General features: G+C 49.4%; 1 long non-coding RNA gene across 3 annotated transcripts in view; it reads left to right on the top strand.

Annotated features, from left to right (window-relative positions):
- The first annotated feature begins 442 nt into the window (after positions 1-442).
- LOC141574368 (uncharacterized) overlaps positions 443-22,004 on the top strand; it is a 30,477-nt gene continuing 8,915 nt past the window's right edge. Inside the window, exons 1-5 of one of the 3 annotated variants that reach the window (XR_012501341.1) lie at positions 443-2,836; positions 2,981-4,879; positions 5,292-11,615; positions 15,569-15,753; positions 20,309-21,607. This is a non-coding gene — a long non-coding RNA (uncharacterized LOC141574368). Of the gene's footprint in view, positions 4,880-5,291; positions 11,616-15,568; positions 15,754-20,308; positions 21,608-22,004 lie in introns of those variants that run through there. The other 2 variants (XR_012501339.1, XR_012501340.1) reach the window with 2 other exon arrangements.

Genomic DNA, 22,004 nt, shown 5'->3' with positions numbered 1-22,004 from the left:
TGAATTATCTTGTTTACTCCTCTCTTAATAACTTGTTTCCTCCATTGGAAACTACTTGTTTCCTCCATTTTACAGATGAAGGAACTAAAAAGTCCCAGAGATGTTAGGTAACCTGCCCAAGGTTGCTCAGCTGGGAGGCTGCAAAGCCTGGATACAACCCAGAAGCTGGTGTCCTGTTTCTCACGATCTAAGTCCTGTTTCCCACGCCTTCCCTGACTCCAGAGGGAAGCTAAGTTCCCAGACTCCACTGCTTGTCTTAAACTCAGAGAGGCCGAGTAACTTGATGGAAGACGCACAGCTGGCAGAAGGAGAGTTCGACCTCGGCGTCTGGTTTTTCCTTTCCCTCGCTCACCTCCCAGCGCCAGCCTCGGCCTTGGCCTTTCCGCACTGGCACCCGGCGAGGATGCGGCCCCGGCGGCGGGCGCTCGGCAGGTGGGACCCGCGGGCCGCCTGCGGCGGGGGGGCGAGGGATGGGGACTCGGGCGCAGGCTGAGGCCTCCCAGAGGGGATGCCTTCAGAACTCTGGCGTCTCCAGGGGCAGCAGCCGGGACGCAGCCTCCCCCCACTTCATTAACTGGGAAATAAACTGGAGCCACAAAGGCCTGGGGGAGGGAGAGGGCGCCGGCCCAGCTGCCGCGGGGCCGAGGGGCGGAGGTGGCGGGGAGCCGGCGTGGTGGGGGTGGGGGGAGGGGAACCCTGCCAGCTGAGGCCGCGGCAAATCCCTGGCTGCCCAGCCCCCACCTGCAGCCCCCTCCCCTGCCTGGGACCGGCCCCTTCTGCTCCGATTGCACCCGGGAGCCCTGGGGGCCGAGGGGATGTTCCCCTCGGCCCTCCGAGCGCTGTGCGCACAATGGGCCGTCAGATGGTGGGGAGGGGCGGGGGCAGCGCTGCACAGTCCCCTCAGAGCCAGACCTTCTGCTCCCCGAGCAGAACAGAGGGACATTGAGAGGATGGCCCTGGGGAAGGGCTGGCTCTGGGGAAAATGGGATTTTAAGAGAGAGAAATTAGAGACTTGTTGCCTTCTGCTCCCTGCCTCCCCTCCTCCCACCTCAGAACCACACACACAGTTCCTCCTTCCCCTCTTCCCATGCTCTCCTCTTCCTTTTCTCCCAGGATCCCCCAAAGCTGTGATCCCTCCGTGCCACCCCCTCCCCACCTTGTCCCTGCTTCTCTCCTGAGCTCATCTCTTTCTTAGCAAAGCTGTCCTCCTTGCCCTCCTGTCCCCTCCTGGACTAGCTGGCTGTGGCCACTATGACACAGTACCACAGACTGGGTGGTGTCAATATTTTCTCATGGTTTTGGAGTCTAGAAGTCCCAGGTCAACGTGTCAGGAAGGCTGTTTTTTCTGAGGCCTCTCTCCTTGGCTTGCAAATGTGTCTTCTCCCAGTGCCTTCCAGTGGTTTCCCTCAGTGCAGGTGTGTCCTAATTTCCTGTTCATTTAAGGACACCAGTCATACTGAATTAGGACCGACCCTAATGACCTTATTTTAACTTAGCTACTTCTTCAAAGACCCAGTTTCCATATACAGTCACATTTTGAGGTACTGCGGGCTGGACCTCAACATGTGAATTTAGGGGAACACAATTCAGCCTTTAACCCTTTCCATGTCCTGATCAGTCTGCCACCAAATCCTGCAGATGACAGGATTATCTGGAGTTGCCCTACACTGGACACCGACATCCCCACATACAGCCTCACAAACATCCTAACGCCTCCTTCACTTCCCCCTCACACATTCAGGACCTCTTAGAAGTACCTGGTCACACAGGCCCAGGTTACTTGGCAAACAGAACTAGCACGTAGAGATATCACCTTCTTGGTTGCAAAATCAAATCTGACCTCTGGCTTCTTTCACTGTGATTCGGGGGCTGCCTATTACAGGATCATAGCTCCTTAGTTCCTTTGGTCCTTTAGGAATCTCTTCCCCTCAAAATGCTTCAGTACCTTTATTTATTTATTTCCCAGGTTGGTTTTTTTTTTTTTTTTTTTTTTTGAGAGATACTTGACATACAACACCACATAATTTTAAGGTGTACAACATAATGATTTGACTCACGTACATCATGACATGATGATCACAAAAGATTTAATGAACATCCATCATCTCATAAAGGTACAACATTAAAGAAATAGAAACAAATTTTTTCCTTGCCCAGTACTTTTAAATAACCTTCAAAGGTTAAAAAAATGATACAAAAAGGAATATATTGAGTTGTCTCATTTTTACCATTTTCATCCACCCATCTCCCCTGCCTTCCCATTCCACCTCTTACAAGGAACTGCATTAATTAGCTTTTGCTCTCTCTTCCCAGTGCTCCCAAAGCCCTTACAAACCAAAGCCCTTACAAATGCGTACCTTTATAGTCCTCCTTTCTTAGACAAAAGGTAGTATGTTCATTTTTGCTTTTTCACCTAACAATATACCCAGGAGATTTTCCCTGTAGTTATACAGTTGGCTTCCCTTTTTACTTTAATAGCTGCATAGTACTTCATTATGTGGATGTAACATGATTTATTTAACAAAACCCCTATAGAGGTTCCCTTGAGTTGTTTCCAATGCCTGTTCTCTTGAGAGGACAGGCTTGAAAACCTTACTCAACTAAGGTCTCTTGATACCTGAGAAATTAAGGGCCTGCAGGGAAGGCAGGAGGGTGGGCAGAAAGCACCCGCAGGTGGTGGAGGTTGTGGCTGCTGGCCTAGTGGGTGTTTCAGGCTAACGGGAGAGATGTGGCTGCTCTGCTCTGTGTCATCTTCTATATGAAAAAGACCCTGTGGAAGGAAGCTCACACTGGATACATTTCTGTGATGCTTCTTTGCTGGTTCAAGACCTCTTAGGTGAGTATGTCCCTGAGAAAGGGGCTAAGATTAGAAGTAAACTTTATAGGTCATTTTTTCTCTCTCTCTGTTAGTTATCTATTTCATGTAACCAAATACCATACGTTTGGCAGTTTTAAACAACACACATTTATTTACTCACAGTTCTGTGGACCAGCAGTCTGGGCAGAAAGAAAGTCATGGAAACTGGAATGAGGTAACATGGGGAGGAAGGTAATTACTAGCCCAGTGGGTCTGGAGGCTGGGATGTAGGGAGCGTGGACCAGGAGTTCTGTGGGGCTGGGGCACGGACGCGTGAAAGGGTTCTCTGCTCAGTTCCTTGTGGTTGTGGGATGGAAGCGCTCAGCTCCTGGAAGCCAGCCTTCTTGCACTAGGAAGCGTCTCCGAGGCCAGCAGGAGATTGCTTCTGCTGCTTTGAGTCTGTGCCTTCAGTGAAGGTCCAGTTTCTCTTTTAAGGTTTCTCTTGTCTGATTAAGCAGCCTCACCCAGGATAATCTGCCTTTTAATTAACTCAAAATCAACTAACTTGAGGCCTTAATTACATCTGCAAAATCCCTCCACCAAGTTTGTGTCTTATCTGCCCTCGTCACTGCCAAATCCACTCCTCCCCAGTACCAGCCAGCCAAGTCTCTTCTCCAGACACCCTTTCTGCACACAGGCCAGACTCCCAGGTCCCATCTCTTCCCTCCTTGGACTGAATGTCTTAGAATACCGCTGCTTCATCAGACCACATTACAGCATCTCCTGTAGGGCCAGGTCCAGCATTCCCAGCCTCCTCGACTGGCCCTACCAGGCCTCCCAGCCCTGCTTCTGAGTCATCCCTTTGAGCAGGGGCTCTGGACCCACCAGCCTGCTTATAACTCTTCTACCCAGCCCCCCTCACCCTATTCCAGCTCTGGGGCCTTTATTTCTGCTGGCCACCCTGCCTGGAAGGCCCTTTTTTCATTTCTCTCCACTGATTCTGCTCTCTTCCATTGCTCATATTTTCAGTTAGCAATTATTTCTTTGAGAGACTTCTGTGTGCTCTAGCGATGCAGCGGTGGAAGGCACTTTCCAGGCCCTTGAGAAATTTGCAGACTAGAGGAGCAGATGTGCAAGGAATAACAAAACACTACGGTGAGCGCTGGGCTAGAGGTAGATGTCCGTGTAGGGCACCTCGGGGTAATGGAGGAGGCGCAAGAAACCCAACTTGGGGGTCAGGGAAGGCTTCCTGGAGGAGGTGGCTCTTAAGCCAGGTCTTAAAGGTCGACTAGATGTGAGGTGGGTGAATAGAGGAGTTGGTTGTGCTTCTCCAGGAAAGAACAGCACGTGCAGGTCTAAATGTGTGAGCACAGGGTATCTTGAGAAAGTCGGCATGGCTAGAATGCAAGGTGTGTGAAAAGGGCCTCGGCAGGAACTGGGACTGGAGAGGATTTCCCAGCACCACAGACGTCCTTATAGGTATTTGGATTTTACTTTGCAGGCGAAGGGGGCGTTTGATGGCTGGAACCAGGGAGTGATCTGTGTTGTAATGAGGATATTAAACAGCAGACTTGTGGCGTAGCGAGTTCACTGGCTGCTGTGGTCAAAGATCAGGCTCTAAACAGGAATAATTAGGATGAGAATGCGACACCCCAGGCTCCAACTTCTGTCTCCTCTGAGAAGCCTTCCTGGGGAACTCACACTGGCCTCCCCCTTCCCAGAAAAATGTGTTTAGCATCAGCAGCAGAACAGAGGGTCTACCAGGAACAACAGCAATTTAAATAATGACCCGTTCACTCCCATAAATGATAGCCCTGTGAAGTAGGCAGGAGGGTTATTATTATTTCTATTTTACAGATGAGGAAACCAAGGAAACTGGTTAGCAGCATAGACATAGCCGTGATGAACAATGAACCCGATTGTCAGAATCCATCCCAGTGATGTGTTTTTGCTGCTACAGCAAACTGCCTCATGGCTTGCTTCACCTCGAAAGCCTTTTCTTAGTATTCAGTCTGTTTAATACAGACACACATCGTGTCCGCTGCCTTGTCCACGGTGCTCAGCTCAGCGCCTGCCCTCAGCGTGAGTCAGTGAAGAGGATGGAGGTTCTTGAGGGGTCCTATGGTCTATCATCTCCAATTCTAATGAATGAAATGACGGAACATGGATTCTGTCTTCGTGCCCTCTCCCAGCACCTAGAGCAGTGCAGGGTGCAAAGCGGGCAGTCAGTAAGGATCTGTGGGATTTAAGCGGCTGATGGGAAGCACCAGTCATCTGAGAGAGAAGCCAGGCATGTGTGCAGGGAGTCTGGAAGGGCGGAGGGGCTGGGAGCCAGGCTGGGTCTGTGGGGATCAGTTAGTGGGACAAAGAGCCACCCACCGACAGTCCCCCAGCCCGAGCAGGTTTGGCAGCCACGTGGAGTGTAAGTAGCACTTTTCCGCGAAGGGCTCTGTGGGGAAGTGTAATGTGTCTCTATTTAAAATTAATTTTTCAGAATTGGAAGCCCCACTCTGAAAGGCAGTGCTCCCTTGGTGGCTTCTGGCAGGATTGGAAAGCCATAACTTTGGAGAGAAACACAATAAACCAGAAATTTCCTCCCAGGTGAGCAAGAAACTGCCTCTCTCCCTTTTGACGAGAGCATTTTCCAGAACTTTGCTCATCAAGTAGCTGGTTTTCAAGTCGTTTCTTCCATTTGTAAGTGAACTCCGTTCCCGTCAACTGTCTGTTCTCCCTTCTGATAGATGGGACAGAGGCACAGGCAGTCCACACATATAGGAGAACACAGAAGTAATTTCCCTTTGGCTCGGGGCTGTGTTTCTGTATTTACATGTGAATGGAGTGGCATCTGATGCTTTGAAAATGTGCAGTGCTTGCTGCCAGAAACACCGCTGTATGGTGGATTTTGGAGGACTTGTTTGGTTTTACAAATGCTTGTCTAGGTGCTGGGGTTACAAAGATTCATTCATTCATTCACCCAGTACTTACTGAGTGCCTACTATGTGCTAAGTATTGTACGAGGCATTGGAGAAACAGCAGCAATTAAAATGGAACAAAACCCCAAAACTTCTGCCTTCATGAAAGGAAAATTATAAATAAGTTATATATATATATATATATATATATATATATATATATATATATATATATTAGATTAGATTAGATATAACTAAGAAGATGAATAAAGCAGAAAAAGGGAATAGAAAATGTTAGAAGAGGGTTGCCTGGGAAATACTCACCAAAAAGTTGACATTTAATAAAGAACTGTAGGCAGTGAGGGAGTTAAACATGCAGAAGTCTAGGGAAAGCCTTCTAGAGAGGTCACGGCAAGTGCAAAGGCTGTGAGGTGGGAGCATGTCCAGCGTGTCTGAGGAGCAGCAAAGAGAGGAGAGAGTAAGGTGAGCAGGGAGGGCAAGAGGAATAGGAAAGGACAGACAGGTAGAGGTCAAAAAGGCCTTGGAGATCATTGCAAAGATTCCGAGCAACATCGGTATGATGTACTGTGCTGCCCGTGGAAGGTTTTGAGCAGAGGAATGATAATGATACGGCCTGACATGTTTTCACAGGAACGTTTTGGCAGCCACGGGAAACAGGCAGAAGCAGGCAGGCCAGGTTGGCGGTTGGGGGGTGGGGCACGGCTCAACAATCAAGTAAGAGTGATTTGGACCAAGGTGAGAGCTGTGAAGGGCGAGGCGGTGCGGGGAGGTGTGGCAGGGAGAAGGGGATGGAGTCTGGATCGACTTTGAAGGTAGAATGGACAGGTTTCACTGATGGATTAGCTGTGAGGTGTGAGAGGAACGGCAGATGCAGGGATGCGGGTCAGGACCTGAGCGGCTGGAAGGCGGAGGCACTGTCATTTCCTGAGACAGAGCAGAACACAGAAGGGGCAGGTCTTGGTAGGGGAGGGTGGAGGGCACAGGGACGATCAGGAGCTCGGTTTTGGATATGTTAAGTCTGAGGTGTGTATTAGACAGCCAAGTGGACACAGCCAGTAAATAGCTGGGTAATGGAATCTAGAATTCAGGAGAGAGTATTCTGAACAGGAGGTATAAATTTGGGAGTCATTAGCATATAGATGGTATTTAAAGCCATGAGACTGGATGAGATCACCTAAGACGTGAGAGGGTGTAGAAAAGGAAAAGGAAGAGCTCAAAAGATAGAAATTGAGGACACTCTGATGTTTAGAGGTCAGGGAGATGAGAAGGAACAAGCAAAAGAAACTTGGAAGGAGAGTCAAGAGAAACACAAGAAGACGGGGTGTCCTGGAAGCCAGGGAAGTAGGAATTTCTAGGAGGAAGGAGCGGTCAGCTGTGGGAGGTAATTAGGTCTATTTATTTATTTATTTTTAGAGGAGGTACCAGGGATTGAACCCAGGACCTCGTGCATGCTAAGCACGTACTCTACCACTGAGCTATACCCTCCCCGACTCAAGTTGCTTTAAATCTAAAAGGGGAGACAAACATGAGCAGAAGTCATAACCTGGAGATGTTCACTTGGTTCCATAGCAATACACCCTAGAAAAATCTAAAAGCTCTAACCTAATTTAGGGGGAAAAAAAAGCTTTGAAAAGAAGCCCTACACCAAGTTTTAACAGAAAAGTGATTTTTATCCAGAGGAAGAAAGAAGGAAATGATATTTCAGATAAAAGGAAGAATATTAGTCAAATTGTAGAAGCCCGAAACAGCTTGTTGGCTGTGGGAATCACAAAGAGATCAGCACTGCTGTTCTAGAACGGGACCGCCTGGGTGTGACTCCCAGACTGCAAAATATGTGGCCTTGGGCAAACTACTCAGCCACTCTATGAACCTTTCCTTACCCAGCAAGTGGGGATACAATAGTATCAGCCTCAGAAGGGTGTCATGAGGGTGAAACAGACAGTAGAGGCGAAGTGCTTGTAACAGTGTCCCGTACATGGTAGACGCTTGGCAAACTAGCTCTTCTGATCACTGGGTGCAGTCAGTGATACAGGGATTGATGGGCTGTAAGATTGAAGACATCGCTAGCCGGACCTGGAGTGACTTGTACGTCATACTGAGGATTCTGACTTCATTCTGGGGACTGAGAGCTATTGATGGGTTTTAGGCTGACGAACAAAACAACGTGACGAGTGTTTTAAGAGGTTTACTGTGATCTTCTACAGAGGATGGTTGTAAGGGAAACCGCAAAATCCTGGAGGCAGAATTCAGAAGACCTGATTGTGTGTCCTGCTTCCACACTCGTCGATGTGTGAGTCAGTTCCTTCCTTGAGCCTCATTTTGTTCATCTGGGAAGTAGGGTTTACAACACACATCCATAGATCATAGAACAAAAGTGTCTAACCTGGTGCATGACACATACTAGATAAGCAACAAATATTTGTTCTGATTTTAAAGTAAGAAGTAGTTCACAAGAGGAGCAAAAAGTTGTCCATTTCCCCATCTTTATCCCTGTCCCCCCAGGCCTGGATCTCCCTTGCATGCGAGGGGTATGTAGACGGGCACCTGACCGACAGCATCATTCTCGCCCTCTCCTGTCTCCCCTCCTTCCAGTTCACTTCTGCTGTGTTCAGACCCTGATCGCCCTAAAGTGCCTGCTATCTCCAAGCCCAGGACCATGTCCACAGGGCTGGAAAGTGGGTGGGGAATCTTCTGAGGTCACAGCCTCTCCTTTACCTGCTGCTTGTGATCAGAGAGAGGGCGGTCATTCTTCTACTGACCCTTGCCACCTGTAGCACCTTTGATCTATATCATTTCCCAATACCCACGTCTTATTACCCCCAACTGTCGGCACATTGCCAGAAGGCACAGCCCGCGCTGCAGAGATGTCTGAGCCCCCGCCTCTCCCAGCTCAGCCCTGGTTCAGGGGAGGGGCTTGCTGTGGAATGAACCGAATAAAGAGTTGACTGATGGTCCTGTGCGCTGAAAGCCTGCTGGGCTGTGAGTAGGTGTGAGTCGGCTGGATTACGAAAGATGGGAAATCACGTCCTCTGTTCTAGAGCAGAACGTAAAGTCTCAAGGCTGCCGGGGCTTGCTCAGGCACAGTGGGCAAGGCCGTGACCTGTGGACCCAGAATGGTACCCTCGATGAGCTAAACAACAGGCAGTTCATGAAGCCTCGTGGTCCCCGTGGAAGCTGAAGGAGGCACGGAGCCGTGGCGGTTGGTGACAGTTCAGGGCCTGCCTCCCAACTGTGGGCTTGGGTCTCTACCAGTCAGCTTGAAACACTCAGAAAAACAAGCCGATTTACATTGTCTTTCCCCCGTTCCCTGGGCACACACGTGTTGGGCTGACGTGAGGTCTGTGGGAACAGATGTCTCCCTGGCCTCCGGGAAGGCAGAGGACGCCCATGTCGCATCTGATGCTCCTCCCCTTCTTCCCGGGCCACCGGGAACCCAGGCCTGAGCCAGGGAGGTAGGTGGTCCAGGGGGCTGCCAGGCTTGGGGGTGGAAGCAGTTGGAGAGGAGAATCGAAGGCCTGGGCATGGAAGGGAAGTTCAAGAGACCATCTGGCCCAGATCTCGGGGCTTTAGATGCTCTTGTTGCTCTGGATTTGCAGTGAAGTAGGTACCTGAGGCCTGGAGTGGGTGACTGACCTGTATGAGGCAAAAGCTTAGAGTGTGTGTGGAGAGGACAGAAGACGGTGGCACAGCGGTTTAGGGTGGATGCTCCACTGTCACCGCCGTCTGCTTCCGGCCGAAGGTGGTGTTGGTGGTGATGGCGAGCGGGTGCTGGGAGGATGTCGTGGCCCCAGAGGAAGCTCACCTGTGAAAGTGAGTGCTCATGTATGTGTCTGTGCGTGTGTGTTCACAGGTGTGACTCTCCAATGTGTGAACACTCCTCAGTGTTCAGCGTCCATGCCCACTTCTACTAGGATGCTGCTGCTGCTAATACTAGTACTACTAGTGTTAGTGGGAACCGTGACAACAACAGCCACCCAAGCCACCAAGCACTTACCACGTGCCAGGCACAGCGCTAAGGGTATAACGTGCATGATCTCACTTAGATCCCCCCAAACTAGTACTTACTATTACTACCCCCATTTCATAGCTGAAGAAATTGAAGGATAAAGAAGTTTAGGAACTTGCCCATGGCTGCACGGCTGGTCCATTCAGAGTCCGAATTTGCACTCGGGTAAGCCTTAGGGCTGTTCACAAAGACTTCTCTCGCTCTCTCTCAGTCTCTGTGTCTGCCCCCGTCCCTTTCTCTTCCTGTCTCTTTCTGTCTTTCTTTCTCCAAGTTGCCTCAGTGGAACTGCACAACTATATGACTTGCTCTGGCCGGTGGAACGGGAGGAGAAGTGACCCTTCCAGCCAGCAGCTCCAGGAGCCAGGGTGTGCTCTGCCACGTTCTCTTTTTCCTGGGCCACAACACCCGGCACTGTCCCCGGTGGTGCCGTCCCATCAGCCTGGGTCCTGGGGGCAGGATGACGGTGGGGTGGAGCAAAGCCCTCAGCTGAGCTGCAGTAAGTCTTTGTGGTTGTCCGACCCTGAGGCTGTAGGGCTGTTTGTTAGCACAGCCCTTCTTGACTGAGTTGGAACCAGGCCTCTTGGGCCCAGTGAATACTCTTAAACTCCACACTTTGGCATCTTCTCCAGTGTCTCCAGCTGTGTGAGATATTTCTCCAGGAGACTCAATCCAGTGGCACTGATCACACTGTATGTGCGTTCTTGTCTTCATCATTAGGCTGAACTCCCAGAGCACACGTCTGTGTTTTTGGTTTCCCAGCACAGAGCCTGGGACATGGGAGGTGCTAAGAGCATGCTTGCTGGGAGAATGTCTGTAGGACAAGAGCCCTGGGCACTGGAGCTGCAGTTACCCCACAGGACAAACCTCCAGGTGGCCAAGAAGGCCAGTCCACCTCTGACCCCACATTCTTGTGAGGTGACACAGGAGGGTGAGTTCGTTCCAGGCACCTCATCCCTGGGGACTCTGCCAGGTGGCCTGGCACCTGGGCGTCTGCCCAGCTGGCTAGCAGAATTCGTCCCGTCCTGCCCAGACCGCAGCAGTCAGCCAGCAGGTGTGAGGAACTTACCCCCGAGAGCAATCCCGCAAAGGCACGAATGAGTAATTTACAAAGCCCATTAAGGCGGCACAGAATTACTTATTTATGAGAACTTTTTGACAGATCTGAGGCTTAATCATTTCTCCCTCTGAACATTTAGCCAGGGTCATTGGTAAATAATTCACTTATTACACATTCTGGAGTGGTTTATGGTGCTGCGACTTATGATCTCACGTGAGTACACAGCCGGGGGAACAGGAATGGGAAGACTGGGGGAGGGAGAGGGTGCTGAGGGCCCTCCCCCCAGATACGGGCTGGGCCTTCTGGATCCCGGAGGAAGGCATCTAGGCCCCAGTGATTTCTTCTAAGTCAAACTGATGTTGCAATATGGAAGGATGTCAGGCCTTTGTCTCATCTTTGGGGAGGCAGTGAAGGGAGGAAATAAGTGTGTAGAGACTGGTCTGAAAATGTTAGGTCTTAGCCCCAGGCAGAGGGGGACAAACCCCAGCTTCAGGAGCCCTCGAGGGCCTGATGGGGAAATCTGCATGCCCCCACCTGACACTCAAGACCCTCCAAGAACTGTCCCCAGTTTCTTCCCAGGCTAATCACGCATTCCACCCCTTCTTATCTCCACACTGGCCATGGGGGCCCAAGGCTTGTCTTGTCTGTTCCCCACGCATTTGTTCACAGCATTCCTCCTGCCTGCATTGCCCTTCTATTTGCTCGTCTAACTTATTTTTCATTCGGTTTTCAGCTCAAAGTCACCTCCTGCATGGAGCCTTCCCAGACTACCTAAGCCATGCTTACCCAAGTTCTTGGAGACCTACGAGGTGCCAGGCAAATGTAAGTACATCCATGCCATTGATTGCTTTGTCTCCCTGGCTATCCTAGGTGTCCCCTTTGGGCCAGCACTCAGCATAACTGAACATGGCCCCCACTCTAGCTAGCCCACAGCCTGCCCCCCAGGGGGTTAAAAAATGTGGACTGCTGTTGAGGATGATAAGAATGAGGATGATCATAAAAATGGTTGTGATGTGACTTCCTCAGCATCCCACCTCTGCTTCCCTCTTTCTCTCACATCTTCCCCAGTTCCCAAAGACATGGCCAGTCTCTAAGGTTTTTTGAGTTTCTAACTGGCACCAGAAGCAGAGAGAGGAGCTTATGTTGGGATGGAGAAGTGTGTTTGGGTGGATTCACTGGAGAGGAAGCGAGTGGAGGGAGACCCAAGTTCAAGCGGTGTGCTCTACACGTTTATTGAAGACCCTTCCCAGGCCTCACCTGCCCCACCCAGAACCTTCCAGCAAGACCCTACAGGTTCCAAATGTGTTTCCCAGGGTCCTGATCTTGAGGGGATTAGCTGTTTCCTAAATCCTAACCTCCTTCAATTCGAGGTTGAGTCCTCCTGAATGAGGTCTCCTTCCTTTGTATCAATGCTGTTTGGCCCAGATAGACAGCAAAGACTGCAGCAAGACAGTTTTCCCTGTTTATAGATCTCCAGTGCGATGAGGAATGAGACAATGTACACTCTCCCACCTTCTGCCTAATGCCTCTTGTCCATCAGGAAGTCCTTCCTAAAGGCTAGTCTTAGGCAGTCTTGCTGTGATGCTCAAGCAGAAGGTGCAGGATGTTGAACATCTCATCTTTCAGTCAGAGGAAGCCTGGGCCTCCCTGAGATGAGTTAAGAGAGAAGAAAGACCATGATCATTCATCACACAGGGTTCTCTTTCCTTCCTGAAACCCCTCTGGGCCATAGGGAATTTACCCAGGTCTCTAGTCACTGCCTAGAGTGGATGGAATCATATGGTTTATTATCGTATTTCTTTTTATGTGATTCCCATAACAACCATGTCAAATAGGTTTTCTCGTTACCTTCTGTTATGGACTGAATTCTGTTCCCCCAAATCTGTATGTTGGGATCCTAACCCCTAATGTGACTTTATTTAGAGATAGGGCCTTTAAGGAAATAATTAAGGTTAAATGAGGTCATAAGTGTAGGGTCCTAATCTGGTAAGACTGCTGTGCCTATAAGAGCAAGAGCCAAGAGCGAGATCTCTTTCTCCAGCAACTTCCCCTGCCCCCAAAGTGCACAGAGGACACGTGAGGACAAAGCAAAAAGCCATCCTGTTCAAGCCAGGAAGAGTCACAGTCACCCAAACAGTAGATGACAGGGTGAGGTCTTGAAACTAGGACGGGATCCCATCGGACGAACCGCATCCTGCTGACTATCCTGGGAGTGACACTCTAGAGCCATGTCTCTGCATGTAGTGGTCTCCCTACTGAGCCGCCTGCTCTGGGTTCCGGTCACAGCTTCTCCCTCACCTCTCTGCTCCCTACTCCAAACCCACCCCACACCTCCTGTTGCTCCTCGGGTCCCCTTGCTGGACCCTCCGGTGTGGGCCGAGCAGGTTCACATCAGCGTCTGTGGTGCGGTGCTGCCATCTGCTGGCCAGAGCCACCAGCCACGCCAGCTGCCAGTGCAGCAGTTTTTCTTTGTTTATTTTTGTTGTGGCAAGAACACTTAACATGAGATCTACTCTCTTAAAAATTTTTTTAAGTGCACAACACAGCGTTGTTACCAGTGGGTATGGTGTTTCACAGCGGATCTCTAGAACTTACCTTGTATAACTGACACTTTGTTTACTGTACTACTGTATCTCTCGTACTCCCGGATCCCACCCATCTCTCCCTCCTAATGCCAGTCCTTTTCACTCTCTTCCTGTAGCCAGGTAACCAACATGTTAGACCCTTGTTCAAAAAAGAAAAAAAAAAAGACACAGAAGACTGTCCTCTAGGGTCTGACTGCAGGAGGGAAAAGACAGTTGATTCCCAAGGGTGAAGTCCCCACCGTGTCAAGCGAGCCCCTCCGAGTCCAGGTCAGGGGACTGTGGGTGTGGTGCCCCTTAACAGGAGCACTGAAGGCCTCCCTGGGTGTCCTGAGGAGGTGAGAGGGACAGATGCTTCTGGAAAGACTATAGGAAGAGGCTACGGGAATCAAATGCCATCCCTTTCTTCCAGGGACCGAGGAATGTCCTGTTGGCTGGTTTCTCTTGAGCACCCTTACGCAGCGACCTGTACTGGGAGTAACCCCACCTTCACTTGACAGACGAGGAAACTGAGGCTCAGAGAGTTTATAACCACAGAGCAGTGTGGATGAAAGATATAAAACTACGTATCATAGCTATCATGTATCTATGAATACACGATACAACTGTGACACAGCTACGTGTCACAGTTGGACCTGGGATGTAGTTCAGGGGTGTCTGAAAAGCTTGACCCATCCATCCACGAGTGTCACGTGTTAACATCAGTGCTCAGGGGGACCACTGTTTTCTTCGCCACAAAAACCTAGCCTGAGCATCTCTCCATGAGGGCACCCAGAGTCTAGCTTATACCGATAGGAGGGCATATTACAGCCGGCTGCTGCTCTCCTGTGTCCCCAGGGCTCACAAGGGGCATGTGTGAGCCGGGAGAAGGGTGCAGAGAGGAGGAATGGCCAGGGAGAGCGAATGGAGAGGGAGAAGGGGGCCAGGAAACAACACTGAGGCAAAATACAAAGATCAATGGACTCTGAGTCTGCAGTTACCAAGCTGGGTCGTTGGGGAAGTTTTTCATCTATAAAGTGGAGGTAATACAATTGTACATATCTCACAGGACTATTCTGAAAGTTAAGCGAAATGACAGGATGAAACCACCAGCCCCAGTGTTCAACTCACAGTTAGCTGCCAGTAAGTGTTTGTTGAATGTGAAGCCATGAGGAGTCGAGGGCTGGTTCAGTGCCCCTTACCTCCTGTGACTATTAACTTAATATTAATACTGATTCTCTGGTTGCCACTCATCACCACGAAGCACGACTTCTGTTGACCAGAGGCTCTGTGCCTGCTCCAGCCCATCCCAGGAGCCGGGCGCTGGTCTTGCTCCCTCCAGCTTTGCTCTAGTGACCTTTGCAGATGCAGGCTTTGCCTCACTCCCCCTCACTCACAGAAGCTAGGTCTAACCCACTAGACCGAAGCAGGTCCTAATTACGAGTCCCAGAGAATCACAGGTTTTCAACTGGGAGGAGGTAATGTTGGTGATTTTTTTCCTGGGAAGTTTGCACATCTACGTGAATTTGCAACATGACTAAGGAATCCTCGATTTAGCGTCAGGAATCTGGGTTATGGTCCAGGCTTGGCTGGGTCCTGGGTTACCCTGGGCTAACTGCTCTCCTTAGGTCTTAGCATTTTCATCTAGAAACCGAGGGTATGTCTAAGTAGGGGGACCAGCCACTCTTGTTTACCTGACACTGAAGGGGTTCCAGGCTGTGGGATTTTCAGAGTCCAAATCAGGAAAGTCCTGGGCAAAGCAGGACAAACTGGTCACCCTATCTCTAAGCCCCATCTTCTTTAATAGTCCGTGTTTCAATCACTGGCCTCCCTGATTTTTACCTGTTGGGAATGCTTTTGTTTACAAGAAATAGAATACTCAACTAACATTGGCTTTTGATATGAGACCATTTACGGTTTACAAACAAGCATTCTGGGCACAGCAGCCTCCGTGCTGGTGGGTCAGCTCAGCGACATCATCGAGGACCTGGGCTCCTTCATCATCTTTAGCATCTTGGGTTTTCAACCTCATGACTGTCACCCGGAGGTCACAGGTTAGCTCCCGCACCTCCAGGAATCACACAGCTATGCGGGGCAGGAAGGAGGATGAGAGGCATCAACTGCTTCCATTACTTTTATCAGGACAGTAAAAGATTTTCCAGAAAACTCCTAGTAGAGGTTTCTTTAGACTTCACCGGCCACCTCTCGCTGCAGGAGAAGCCTAACCCTGTAAGTGGGAGGCGGCCAGGAAGGAGCCCCAGCACGTGCCACCCGGATGAACACACGCTCCCTAGTGCTGCTCTTCTGAGAGCAGGGATGAGGTGCCAGTGAGTAACTTGATATGGATGCAGAAAGAGCCCTGAAAAGCCGGAGGTCTTCCCCTTGGAGTTTAGACAGAGGTGGGTAGACTATGAAGAGTCTGGACATCGTGAAGTTCAGGGCTCTGGGGTCAAGGGCACTGAACAGGGGTGTGGGAAGACCCTGAAGGCAGCAGTATGTTTTGCCTGGATTTGCTCTCCTCAAGGCTCGGAGGTGTATCTAGTGCAGATTCTCCAGCTGCCCACAGCCGGAACATCAGAAACTGTTAAGTGTTTTTATCTCTGTGGAGCTCACGGAAGCCTGGCAGGGATATCCTCTTCTTTCCTCATCCTCCCTAGATGCTCTGGAACCTCCAGGTGCTCAGACCTCCGTAGCACACCCATGTTGCTGAGTCCTGATAAGTGACACACTGTGCCTCCTCTCAGGAGGTCAGCTACTTCCTGACTCCACTGAAATAGCCAGATGGGTCCTGCCCATTCCTGAGCAGCCGTGCCTGCGGGATCTCGATAAGTGAGACCGTTCATTTACGGAGGGTCTGCTCGCGCCTGAGGCTGCACTGGGCTCTCTACACGGGCTGTCTCACGTTCATCCTGGGAGGGGGATTCGGCACAGTCGCTCACTTACAGGTCAGGAAACAGAGGTTCGGAGATGACCTGCCCAGGGTCACAGAGTTCCACCAGTGAGTCTGATGCCAGAGGCCTCTCTCTTTTTGTAACAGTCTGTGACTTCGGAGTGGGATCCCCAGACCCTGTGAAACATCCGGCACTCTGTAGGCACTCAGGACATAAATGTGTGGAATTGCTAATCTCCTCGACCAGTTCATCTCCCTTTTCTCATTTCTTTTCTTTTCTTTTTTTTTTTTTTTTTTTTTGTTTTTGGAGGGGGTAGGTAATCAGGTTTATTTATTTATTTTACTGGAGGTACCGGGGATTGAACTCAGGACCATGTGCATGCTAAATGCATGCTCTACCACTGGGCTATACCTTCCCCCTCCTTTTCTGATTTTTGAAGCCCTTGATTTTTTGTAAGAAAAGAGCGTCTCCTCATCGACGTTCGGAACAGTGCCTGACGCATGCCAACACGCATCTGTGGAAGGACTGTTACGTGAAGTACACACTCATTCCCCCAGGCTTTCTGGTATTTGCACTGATGGAGAAAATGGGTCTGTCAACATACAGGTCTGTCATTCTTGGAGATTATTTGATTCAATCCTCTACTTTTATAAGTGACAGACAGAGTAGGAGAGATGAAATGATGTGTCCAGAGCTCACAGAGCCACATTAGAAAAAGAGTAACTCTACTCCACCGCAAGCAGCAGCTGTGGCCGGACGGAGCACGCCTTTCCTGAGGGGACACAGGGAGGTGGCAGCCAGATTTGAACATTTTCAGGTCAGATTTCAACACCTGCTAGTGGATCCTGGTTTACCGTGGCGGGGTCAAGGGGGAGAGGACTGTCTCACTCTGAGATGAGGCTTACTGCAGCTGTGCAGAAATCCAGCTTTCCTCTGGAATAAAACGACAGTTTGAATCTCAGTTTTTAATCAGTAACCAGTTTCAGGGTCTTGGGTAAGCTGTTTAACCTAAGTCTCACTTTCCTGTCCCATAAGGTAGAAATCATAACAGTTCTTTTCTTGGATGATTGCTGGGAGGAGCAAATGAGGGGCTCTGTATACAGCGTTTTAGCACTTAGTAAACACATAACACCGAGTGCGCGTTCTCTAAATTCTTGTCGCTGGAGTCACTGTCACCAGCAGTATTAGACAGCAGCGTGTTGGTGCAGCACAGTCACCTTTGTGACTTTTCAACGTGTTTCTCACCCTTGGTGTAGAGGAACTCTGCAGCTGCAGAGGGTCACCGATGACCGAGATTTGGCTTTGCACGGCTCCTCCACCTCTTCTGACACACCCTTCTGCCATGAGTGCCCTCCCAGCCCTCCTAGATCTCCCACTTGGCTCAGATGCGCAGCTTGTTGGGGTCAGAGGGCTGGCCTGCTGAAATGCCCTGACATTCCGCTCTCGTGACAGGTGACTCTTCATTACTCCTGGGCAGAGGCTGGCCTGCCAGGCCACTGGGCAGTGATCAGAGCCTAAAGATGGAGTGCCAGGGGCCACGGAAAGGACACTGGCCACCGCCTCCCACGTGGCACTCTTCTGCTGTGCTGGAGCTGGATTAATCCACTTGTTAAATAGCCAAGGACTTGGCGAGCTGGTGGTTATACTGTTGGTAGTTTGAAATCAACTGTGGTTGGAGTATTTACACCATGAAAATTGGCAAATACTACAAATCGAGGCATTGTTTTCTCCTGCAGCTCGGTTTACCAGTTCATCACTGAGCAAATCGTTTTCCCTCCTAAAACTCACTAACGGAAGGGGGAGGCTGCACGATTCTGGGCGAGACACTTTGGTTAGCACAGCCACATTTTTAGAAAATTAATTCTGTAAATTACAGAAGGCATACAAGATTATAAGCATCCGAATAACACAGGACAAGTAAAAACTGAATAGGTAAGGTCTCGGTCCGTTTATCGCGTCCATTTACAGAGATATCCACTTTTATCTTCCTTTGTGTTCCTCTAAATTCTCTTGTGGGTACAGAAGAAAAGCTGTATATATGTATAGTTTTACTGAATGGGCTGAACGTGAACAGCCTCATTTTTCTCTTACCTCTTCTACTGCTGTCTGTCGCACTACGTGCAGTCGCTCTGACTTGCCCCTGAAGACTGGCTTGAGCACACACAATAGCTTTCTGACTGCTTTCAGGCATTGAAAAAAACAGCCTAGTTTAGTTCCATTTAAAACTTAAGTGTCACATCCATTTCAAAGTGTCTTTTTTCTCCCAATCAGCGGCCTGACCTGTGGCTCAGACACCTGCAGTGGGGAGGGGGTCATTTATCTTCCTCCTGTCTCCTCCTTCTAGAGGCAAGGGAAGGGGGACAGCGTTCGTTTTATTCAGTGGCTGCTCTTTGTAGCTCTCTCTTGGTTGATGTGGTTGCTGCACATCTTGTCGGACAGCAGCAGGTTCTTGGGGGGGGGTTGGTCATAGGGGGGCCTGCTCACTGTCCAGCTTCCTGCTGGATGACCTCTTGTGACCCTCACTCAGGTCCTGCCCTTAGAGGTACAGTCCATAGCCTCTTACTGGTGGAGTCCCTTCACCCCAGCAGGCAGCCTTCTTGGGCAAAATCTCATCAAATTGGTTCTAATATTGGTTTTCATAGCGTCCACGAGGCTTGTGAGAAACTCACAGGAAATTCATCAGAGTCTCGACCCACTGAACAGCGGAGCACAGCTTGTCCACCTGCTGACCCCTCTCCTCCTGCCGTCCATCATGTCCAGCTCCAGCCAGTGGTACATAGGCAGCCATCTCTTGCCCAGAACTCTCACTGGGTTACGTGCCGGGGTGCACCCGGGTAATTCAGCAAGTGTTCAGCCGGGGAGTGAGTAGCCATGTCCCTTTCTTGTAGGTACCTCCGATCTTTCTGAATTATTCTCCTGGGACTTTGATTTGTTGGTTTATTTGGGGGGAAAGAAAAGCATCACAGGAGCCTACTCATGGGGGTAACCTGAACCTCCCTTTAAGTTTCTAGTCTTCTCTCTTCTGGGGTGGGGGCTGGCACCCGGGTGAGGGCTGCCGGACAAGTTTTACCACCTTTTCCTAAGTTCAGCAAGTCGTGTTTGCACTTCCCTTTAGAATGTAGGGGTCTTTTATACCTACTGTTTTCAGCTTTGGGGCTTGAGGTGAGATGAAAAGACCATCGATACATATATAATTTAATCAAACAAATGAGATTATTCTATACATCTATATATCATGCTACCATTTGCTTTTCTTCCTAAGCAAAACACTACATGTTGGGCCTATTTCTCTGTCATAAGTGTAGATCTACTTCTTTTTTTCCTTTAATTGCATTTTATTTTTCCTCACACATTTCTCTTTTTTCGGTCTCTCATGGGTATGACCATTTCATAAGCCAGTATTTTAGAGCTGCCTAGTACAGCGAGCAATGCCTCTTCTTCTTCCTTTTCAAGGTTTTGCATTTTTAAATTGTTATGGAGTGTCTTAAGAAAGTTGGTCGGGGAGGGTATAGCTCAGTGGTAGTGCGTGCTTAGCATGCACGAGGTCCTGGGTTCAATCCCCAGTACCTCCACTATTAATAAATGAATACGTAAACTGAATTACCATCCCCTTCTCCCCGCCAAAAAAAAAAAAAAAAAAAAAAAAAGAAAAGAAAAGAAAAGAAAAGAAAAGAAAAGAAAAAAGAGAAACATTTGTGTTTCTTAGCAGTGGGATAAACCGCTTTACCCCAAGCTACAAAAATCTCTAGAAACAGTTTAATATGTCATTGTATTGATGTGCATGGTGATATATTTAATTAGTTCTCTATTGGTGGACATTTAACTGTTTCCAGTTTTTCTCTATTATAGACAATGTTACACTTACCACCCATGTGTCTTATATGCTTAGGCACTAACTCATTGGTTTTATGTAAGCAAAACATCATCATGAGAACATCAAAAAGAACACTTTTTCAGAAACCATTTTGTAGCCAGAAGGCAGAGAGAAAGGCTAGAGTCAGGACACATGGGTTCCTGGAAAGCATCTTTGAATGATGTTGACCGTGTTAACTTTCCTTTTCAGCAAGAATTCTGCAAGAGTGGCACCTGGTGGGCTCTGAAATGTGGCATGGAGCACCAAGTGCCTGGCATTCAGCAGGGGCTCCATAAATATTTGTTTGCCCTGAAGCATGTGAACTGTCCCTGTATAATGGGAGGCAGCCCAGGAACAGCTGTGCACGTCACTATAACTCGGTCAGACTGACTAAACTGTACCTTGTGAACCAGGCTTAGTTTCAGCATCCTACTGGTCACCGAGTTAGGTCTTCACAGCTCAGCACACCGGATATGGTCAGGGGACCCCATGAAGGATGCTTGGCCCAGAGTGGGAATCCTTAGGGCATAAGGGAGCAGGGAGCCCACAAAATGTGATCAGATCATTACTTTTTGAACCAATCTCTGGAGTGAGTCACATTTAAAGAAATAGTGCCTGGAAGAAAAAAGCAATTGAATGTATTTCGAATGTTTCACCAGGACACATGTATTCACATGGCACAGTCCTTTTAAGACACCCCGCTTGGCTTCAGTCTTTCTCCTTTGCCAGGTAGTGGGTGCGGAACCAACTTTCCTGTCTTCTCTCTCTCTTTCCCACAAACCTCCCTTCTCCCCGAGTCCACTGGGTTCTGCTTTGCCCTTCTCTGCCCTCCTAGGCATCTCCCTACTGTGGGGTTCTTTCCTACTGGTCTCTCTCTCTCTCTTTCTCTTTCTCTCTCTTTCTCTTTCTCTCTCTCTCACACACACACACATACACATGCAGACACCCACACGCACACCCCTCCAGACCTGTGAACATTTTTTCACTGCACTGTATTCCCCAGAAGGTATAATTCACTCTGTTCATACACAGGATTTTGCAGCTTTTCTTACAACCATCAGCACATTTAGGAATTCCAGGGAATACCATTTTCCACCTCTTTACACAATGGAGTGTACACGGTAAAGGCACCTTCCCCCGGCCATCACACGTCCTTATCTCACGTCTCCCTCAGTCTACAGAGCAGACACTCTCATGGGACCCTTCCTCCAAATCCTGTTGTACAAGAATCAGAGACATATCCAAGGCAATATTTTGGAGCATCCTGAAGTCTAGCACTGGTGCCATGATTTCTGGATGCTTGGGAAGGTTTGATATCTCCCTCCCAGGACCAGCAGTACCCTGGCTGTGCTCAATGGCTGAAGCCGCCTGGGGAGGGTGTAGCATTAGGTCAAATGCTGCAGTGGATCCCGAAGGTGCACACTTTGGGGCAGGCTCGCTCTCTCGCTCTCTCACCACTGCCCCTTTGGTTCCTTTTTATATCTTTTTTTGGTAATTTATGAAGGGGAAATAAAGAATGAATGATACTATCACGTGTCATTCTTCTTGTCCTTAAAACCTCAGCAGGAGTTGGGGGGGTGAGAAGCACCCTCTAACCCTTGCCCAATAGTGACTTCGTCACATCTCTCCTCCTGTTGTGGAAAAATGTGTTACAGCTCAGCATTATAGCTCGGTGTTACAGCTCAGTTGTGACAGCAACCTGGATCCAGGCGAGAGACCAAGCAGCACTCGGAGAGTTGGAGAACTCAGGTTTATTACACCAGCGGGCCCAGAGGAGTTAACACTCCAAGCTCTGGACCCCGTCTGTAGGTTTACACAGGCCGTTATAGGCTGCCAGTTTACACTTTGCAACATCATATGCAAATAAAGTATAACAAAAGTTGACCAACTAGAAACAAGCTTTGTA

This window comes from Camelus bactrianus, chromosome 21, assembly GCF_048773025.1.
Source record: "Camelus bactrianus isolate YW-2024 breed Bactrian camel chromosome 21, ASM4877302v1, whole genome shotgun sequence".
NCBI lineage: Eukaryota > Metazoa > Chordata > Mammalia > Artiodactyla > Camelidae > Camelus > Camelus bactrianus.
The sequence above is the reverse complement of the archived record's forward strand: the minus strand, read 5'-3'. Positions and strand labels throughout refer to the sequence as shown.